Source organism: Chrysochloris asiatica, unplaced genomic scaffold, assembly GCF_000296735.1.
Source record: "Chrysochloris asiatica unplaced genomic scaffold, ChrAsi1.0 scaffold00124, whole genome shotgun sequence".
NCBI classification, from domain to species: Eukaryota; Metazoa; Chordata; class Mammalia; order Afrosoricida; family Chrysochloridae; genus Chrysochloris; species Chrysochloris asiatica.
This window is the reverse complement of record NW_006408642.1, coordinates 2,828,867-2,837,442: the sequence shown is the minus strand read 5'-3', so window position 1 is coordinate 2,837,442 and position 8,576 is coordinate 2,828,867. Positions and strand designations below refer to the sequence as shown.

At 39.8% G+C, this 8,576-nt stretch overlaps 1 pseudogene; it reads left to right on the top strand.

Annotated features, from left to right (window-relative positions):
• The first annotated feature begins 56 nt into the window (after nt 1–56).
• Nucleotides 57–704, top strand: LOC102836354 (annotated as a pseudogene).
• Nucleotides 705–8,576: the final 7,872 nt, after the last annotated feature.

Genomic DNA, 8,576 nt, shown 5'->3' with positions numbered 1-8,576 from the left:
TCATGGAGGCTCACTCTTTTTCTGCCACCATCTTGATTCCATGTTCCCCGTACAAAATGCCCAGCGAAGCCACAGAAACCGTCCCTGCTACAGAGCAGGAGTTGCCACAGCCCCAGGCTGAGACAGGATCTGGAACAGAATCTGACAGTGATGAATCAGTACCAGAGCTCGAGGAATAGGATTCCACACAGGCAAACACACAGCAAGGCCAGCTGGCAGCAGCAGCTGAAATTGATGAAGAACCGGTCAGTAAAGCAAAACAGAGTCAAAGTGAAAAGAAGGCATGGAAGGCTATGTCCAAGCTGGGTCTTTGACAAGTCACAGGGGTTCCTAGAGTCACTATCCGGAAGTTTAAGAGTATCCTCTTTGTCATCACAAAGTCAGATGTCTACAAGAGCCCAGCTTCAGATATCTATATAGTTTTTGGAGAAGCCAAAATCAAGGATTTATCTCAGCAAGCACAGCTAGCAGCTGCTGAAAAATTCAGAGTTCAAGGTGAAGCTGCCTGTAACATTCAGGAAAACACACAAACTCCAACTGCACAAGAGGAGAGTGAAGAGGAAGAGGTTGATGAAACAGGTGTGGAAGTTAAGGACATCGAATTGGTCATGTCACAAGCAAATGTATCAAGAGCAAAGGCAGTCCGAGCCCTGAAGAACAACAGTAATGATATTGTAAATGCCATTATGGAATTAATAATGTAACCATCTGAAAACAAGGACTATTTTTGGTGTTTCAGAAGAGTAGTTGCAAATTGTACTGTTTCTATCATTCATAAAGTTATGACTTCTTGTTGGAAAAAAAAGTTCATGGAAAAAATTCCATTATCTTTTCATTCCATTTTTCCACAAACTTCTTAAAGTCCCTTTGGTTCTGACAACAGACAAATCTCTAAAACTTACTGAAAGCATTAACACTTTAATAACAAAAAGGCAAACAATCCAATTAAAAAATGACCAAAGGACATGAATAGATACCTCACCAAAGAAGACAATCAGTCAAGAAATACACGAAGAGATGCTCATAACCATTAGCCATTGTTGTTGTTAAGTGCCGTCTAGTCAGTTCTAACTCATAGCGACCTTCTATAGAGTTTCCAAAGAATGGCTTGTGGGTTTGAACCACCAACACTGTTGTCAACAGTCCAGTACTGATCCTATAGTGTCATACCATTAGCCATTGTTGTTGCTGTTAAGTGTCCTGGAGTTGGTTCTGACTCATTGCAACCCTGTATAGGGTTTCCATGGAGTGGCTGGTGGGTGTGAACTGCCAATCTTGCAGTTCAAACTGACCTTGCTGTCCAGCCCATTATTCTTCAGTGCCACACCAGGGCTCCAGGAGTCCACTGTTGTTGTTGTTAAGTGCCGTCAAGTTGGTTCTGACTCATGGCAACTCTGTATAGGGTTTCCTAGGAGTGACTCATGAGCTTGAACTGCCAACACTGAGGTTCAAAGCAAGAGATGCAAATCAAAACAATGAGATACCATCTCACCCTGGTAATAACAACAATGATTAAAACAATATCGACAACAGAACAGATAACAACAAATGCTGGCAATGGTGTGGGAATATCGGAACTTTCATACACTGTTGATGGAGTTGTAAAATGCACAAGCATGTGGAAAATGGTATACCACATCCTTAAAATCTTAAAAATAGAGATACCATATGATCCAGCAATTCCACTAGGGAAATAAGAACCATGACATGAATAGATATATGCACACGCATGTTTACTTGCAATAGCAAAAAGATGGAAACAACCTAAGTGCTCATCAACAAATGAAATGGACAAACAAATTATGGTACATACACACAATGGAATACTATGAAACATAACAAAATAATGATGAATCTAAAAAACATCTCACAATATGGATGAACCTAGAGGACATTTGCTGAGTGAAATCAGTCAATCACAAAAGGACAAATACTTTAAGAGACCACCAGTATTATAAAACATAAAGAAAAGGTTTATGTATAGAAAACATTCTTTGACAGTAACCAGGGATGGGAGAGGGAAGGAGGTAAAATCACTAACTAGTAGCTGTATTAACTTGGGTGAGGGGAAAGGCAATACATAATAAAGGGGAGGTCAACACAACATGATCAAGGTAAATGAAGATACTTTGAGGCACACAAGGGTAAAAGGTAACAAGGGTAAATACTGTTATATACACAATCCTGAAATAATAGAAATAATAGTTTAAGAGTGGATACACAGGAAGATCTATAACTGGTGACTTGGTGTAGGAAGACCAAGAGAACATCCATAAGCGTATATAGATTTGGCAGAGGACATTTAGCACATGTATTTATTTGTATGTGATGCAAATACAGGTGGGAACTTCAAAAGGTTTATGGAAAATGGAATAGAAAGATAATGGAATTTCCTCATGAACTTGTAGAATTTCACCCAAAGCACAATCAAGTGTTTTTAAAATGTAAATAAATTATGCAACAGGTGAGGAGGCAGGCAAGGGAAAAAAGATGCCTGGGATACAACCTTTTGGATTCTGACTCCTTAATCTAGGCTCAGACCTGATCAGGAGGATAAAGTAGGAAAGGTCTGGTAGGGTATAGTACGTGTTACCTTCTACCTGCCTGATTTGGCCCCTAGGTAGGCTGCCCAGACCCCAGATCATTCAAACATCCTTTCAGCTCCCAGAGGCAAAATCAGGTCTGATTTATCTCTCTACTCCTTCATCCTTTGGCCTGCCTCCTTCCTTCTAAACTCTCTGGCTAGGTTATACGAAACTTCAAATCCAAAAGGTGAGAACCATAAATTCACAAGGGATTGGGGTGGGAGATGAGGATTGTCTTTAGAAACACTTTGGCCAACCAGAATCACAGCATCAGATTTAGGAAGAAAGCAGAACTAGGCACAGCCTGAAAAGCAGAAGCTAACTATGAACAAGGTGAGGTAACTGCCGGGCTCCTAAAACATGTCTTCTCCATTTGGGTGAGGCTGAGAAGCAAAGCACTTATGGAAGATTCCACACAACGCCAGTGGAATCCATAGTGAACTAATAACTGGTGGTGGCAGATAGATGGGATTCTTGAAGAGCTGAAGTTTTCCATCAGTCATCATAACTATCTTATCACTGACGCTAGGCGCTATGTGTGTCCTACCAACAATGCCTGTCTCCCGTCATGTGAGGCTAATCCATCGTAACTTCCATTATTAGCTATCAAAGGGCTGGCTCAATTTTCCTCATCTTTCAATCACACAACTCTTTTTTTTTTATTATTACAGTTTTTATTGTGAGCTGATAGTTTACACAAGCTGAGTCGGAGAAACAATTCAAATGCAAGTCATTTATTTAGGAGCTGAAAAGTGAGAGAAATACGATAGTGGTAGTTATGTGCTGTGGCGTCGGTTCCGACTCAATGACCCTGTATGGGGTTTTCGAGGCTGTGGAGCAAAAGCCTCATCTTTATGGGAGCAGAAAGCCTCATCTTTCTCCCGGTGAGTGGCTGGTAGTTTCAAACTGCTGATCTTGAAGTTAGCAGGCTGACTGGTAACCACTATGCCCCCAGAGCTCCTTGTGAGATAGTGTGGGGATAGCCAATAAAAAGTGTGTTTCTGCCAGCGGCACTAACTACAGATTATTTGTCTTTTTTGTAGATTCTGGTATCTTGCTTTCTACATATCTAGGCCTTCTTTGGGGCAGAGGTGACTGGTTGCTTGCCTGATTTCTAGTCTTTCCTATTAGCACAGTTGATACTAATAAGGCCACGTACCAGGTTAAAAACAAAAACAAAATTCCCAGCCTCCTTTGCAACTAAGAGAGACAATGTCATACAGTTCTGGCCAATGAGACCTTTGTGGGAGTCGACTAGGATTTCTGGGAGGAAGAGCTTTCTGAATATAGATGATGCTGTACCTCCTCTGGTCCCTTCCTCTTTTCTGCTGCCAATAACACAGACATAGTGCCAAGAGTTCAATCTCTATTTTGTAGTTGTGAAAAAAAGGCCTAGAAAGTGGTAGGAACCTTGGTTCTGATATCCTTGAGACACTATATCTATCTACACCAACATGTTACTTGAGAGAAATGAGCCTCAATCTTGGGTATGCCACCTTTATTTAGGTTTTCTGTTACCTGGAGCCAAACCTAATCCCTGCCTAGGACACTTATTTTCTGAGAACAACCACCAATTTTTCTTTAAGAAACCATCCTTTCCCCTTCTCAGTACATGGAAACTTGGGTGAAGGTGAACCCCAATGTCAGATTGCATGGATTGGCACGTGAGTCAAGACTGACCAATCAGAATACAGTTATTAACTCAGATGTGCGACCCAAACTAGGCCAATAGAAGTTTTCTCTGGGACTCAGGCTGGAGTTATTAAAAAAGTAACTGTCTTCAATAACGCAAACTATAGTGAAAAATTATTAAAGAATTAAAACCTTACACTAGAAAATAATTCATTTAATGGAGAAGAAAGTAGTGAAGGAGACTAGAGGAACTAAAGAGACATGCAACATCCAGAAAAACTATAAAATAGATTAAATCCAATGATATCATAACAAGAAGTCCTACTGGTGCAATGGTTAAGTGCTTGGTTGCAACTGAGAGGTTGGTGGTTCAAACCCACCAGCAGCTTCAAAGTGATCTGCTCTTGTAAACATTATTGTGGTTAAATGCCATTGAGTTGGTTCCGACCCATAGTGGCCCTGTATAGAGTTTCCAAGGAGTGGCTGGTAAGCTTGAACTGCTGACCTTGTGGTTCAAACTGACCTTGCAGTCCAGCACATTAACTCACAGTGTCACACTAAGACTCCCTGTAAAGGTTAGTGCCTAGGAAACCCTATGAGACACTATCCTATCTTATAGGGTCACTCTGAATCAGAATTGACTCAATAGCACACAACAGCATACCATAATGACATTAAATATGAATGGGTTAAACCATCTAATTAAAAGGCTGGGATTACCAGACTGGATAAAAAGAAAACTAACCTTCATATGCTGTCTACAGGGGACATACTTTAGACTCAAGGATACAAATATGTTGACAAAGATGGAGAAGATATATAATACAAAGAGCAAACATAATAAAACAGTTGTTGCTGTTTAGTGTCATCAAGTCAGTTCCAACTCACAGCGACCCTATCTAGGGTTTCCAAGGAGCAGCTGGTGCATTTGAATGGCCAGTCTTGTGGTTCAGACCAAGCTTGCTGTCCAGTACTTTACTCCACGGTACCATACAAAGCAGAATTTACAACTGTAAATGCATGTGTTAAAAACTAAGAAAGATCTCAATCCAATACTTTTAGTCTTATACCTTGAGAAAATAAAAATATAAGAGCATAATAAATCCAAAAACAAGCAGAAGGAAGGAAAGATTCAAGCAGAAATAAATGAAATAGAGAACAGAAAAACAATTGAGAAAATAAATGAAACAAAAAGTTGCTTCTCTGAAAAGATCAACAAAATCAACCAACCTTTAGTTAGACTGACCAAGAAAACAAACAAAAAAAAAAAACAAAAAAAAAATTGAGAAAGAGAAGACTCAAATTGCTAAAATTAAGAACGAAAGACAGAGCATTACTATTGGTCTTCCCGCCTTCCAGTTATAAGGAAATACAACAGACAATTGTATGCCAACAAATCAAAACACCTAAATGAAAGATACACACTTCTAGGAACACATCAATTATCTGAACTAGTCAACAATACTTAATACTGTTGAGAAGGCAATACTTTCTAAAGTTATTTACAGATTGAATGCAATCTCTCTATTAAAATCCCAGCTGGTTTATTTGTACACATTAGTAAACATCATAAAATTCAAATAGAAATTCAAGTGGTCAAGCATAGTTAAAGAAATATTGACATAGAAGAAAAAGGTAGATACTTTACATTTTATTATTTCAAAACTTGCTACAAACATGACCTTATTTCAAATTTTACTACAAAGCTTTAGTAATAATCAAGTTTAAGACTGGCATAATGATTGTTGTTGTTTTGTTGTGAAGTGCCATCAAGTCGACTCCAGACATAGATAAATGGAAATGATGAAAATATCCTAAAATTGATTATGATTATGGTATGGCGCTGTGGGTTAATGCACTAAACTGCAAAGCCGTTTGAACTGCAAGGTTAACGGTTCAAGCTCACCAGCTGCTCCTCGGAAACCCAGGGTCGTTATGGGTTGGTATGTTGGTATCGACTCGACGGCACTTAACAACAACAACAAACACCATTAACTTGTGTACTTTAAATGGGTGAATTTATGGTGTAGTAAGGTAAATTATTGAGTGCTGGTGTGGCGCTGGGGGTTACTGCATGAGACTGTAAAACCATTTGAACTGCGAGGTTGGCAGTTCAAGCTCACCAGTCGCTCTTCGGAAACCCTATACAGGGTTGCTATGGGCTGGAACCGAATGGACGACACTTAACAGCAGCAGCAACAACAACAACAACAACAAATTGAATTATAGCTCAATCCAAAACCAAACCCACTACCACTGAATCAATTTGAATCCATAATGACCCTATATAGGATTTCTGAGGCCATAATTTTTTTTTAACTACAAAGATTTTTTTTATAAAAATATTTTTCTGCTGAAACAAAAAACATGTTCTGTAATCTTTGTCATGATGCAATGACAAAGAGGCTGTTTTACATACTGTTTTTAACATTATTTTTTATAAATATAAGAAGGTAAAAAAAGCTGCAATTCTGGCCCAAGCTTCCCTCAAGCACCAGATCCATAATCAAATTGCTTGCTAATTCCTTCCCCTTGGGACACATTCCAATTAGATACCCCCAAGATAAGAAACTAAGAGACTCACCCTTGACACTTCTTTTCTTCCTTTCAAATGAAGCTATCAACGATTTTACCTCTGAAATCCCTCTCAATAGGTCTCCTCCTTTTTATCCTTTCTGCTTTAATCATCTCTCCTGTGAGCCACTGCACCACCTTTACATACATACAGTGCTCCTCTTCTTGTCTCTCTCCAATACATTCATAACACTTTAGCACTAAAGCGATTTCTTCTAAAATGAAAATTTGATCACATCACAGTCCTTAGAAAGCCTGGGGATGAACTGCCCCCCACTGTGCTGTCTCTACAGGACACAGACCAAGTTTCTTAGCCTGATAAAAAAGGCTTCTAGAAGCTGGCCATTAATAGCTTCACCTTCCACCTGTAACTAGCTCACATTTATAATCAAGCAAACAGCTTGCAGCTGCGCTAGCTGTACTGTTTTTACACTTTGTCTTTCATCTTGTAAGTTACCTCTGCCTCTTCATCAGCAATGGAGTCCTGATGGTACTGTTAGGATAAGCTCTGGACTGCTAACCATAAATTCAGCAGTTCAAATCCATCAGTCCCTCCTTGGGAGAAAGATGAGGCTCTCTGGTCCCATAAAGAGGTAGCACCACATAAACCCTATAGAGGTTGGTGTGAGCAGAAAAGACTCAGTGTCAGGGGGTCCAGTTTGGTTTGGGCCTTCTTCAACAAGCCACAGTTCAGAAATCCATGCCATCAGGAACACTTCCTGGACTTTTTGCTATAGGTAAAGCCATAAATCTTCACAGAAGGAGAAAGACTCATCTTTCTCCTAAGAAGCAGCTGGTGGGTTTGAACTGCCAACCTTGCAGTTAAAAGTCCAGTACTTATTTTATAGCACCACTCCTTTTATCTCAATAAAGCCCAAGACCACTGCCACGAAGTCAATTCTGACTCACAACTACCTTATAGAAGAGAGTAGAACTGCCCTTGTGGGTTTCCAATGCTGTAAATCTTTACAGGAGAAGACAGCCTCATCTTTCTGCTGTGGAGCAGCTGGTGGGTTTGAACTGTCTACCTTTTGGCTTGCAGCCCAACTTGCAACCCACTACACAATGAGGTTGAGTTGCTGTGATTCTGAAAGCTATCCCACTGGTATTTTAAATACCAGCAGGGTCAACCATGGTGGACAGGTTTCAGATGAGCTTCCAGACAAAGACAGACTAGAAAGAAAGAGTGACGAACTACTTCCGAATCTTTTGTCACTGAAAACCTTATAAATAGCAGAGAAATACTGTCAGATATAGTGACGTAAAATGAGCCCCTCAGGCTGGAACACACTCAAAATGCGACTGGGGAAGAGCTGCCTCCTCAAAGCAGAGTTGAACGTGATAAACGCGAATGGAGTAAAGCTCATGGGAGAAAATTCCACAGGACCTTCATTTGCTAATGGGGCACAATGTAGAAAAACAGCTATAAACATCCATTGAAAATTAGAACATGGAATGTACGAAGTATGAATCTGGGAAAATTGGAAGTGGTCAAAACTGAAATGGAACACATAAACATTGATATCTTAGGCATTAGTGAGCTGCATTGAACTGGTATTGGCCATTTTGAATCTGACAACCACATGGGTTACTATGCCGGGAATGACAAATTGAAGAGGAATGGTGTGGCATTCATCATCAAAAAGAACATATCCAGATCAGTCAAGATGTACAATGCTGTCTGTGATATGATAATATCCATGCACCTACAGGGAAGCCCAATTAATACCACTATTATTCAAATTTATGCACCAACCACTAAAGCCAGTGAGGAAGAAATAGAAG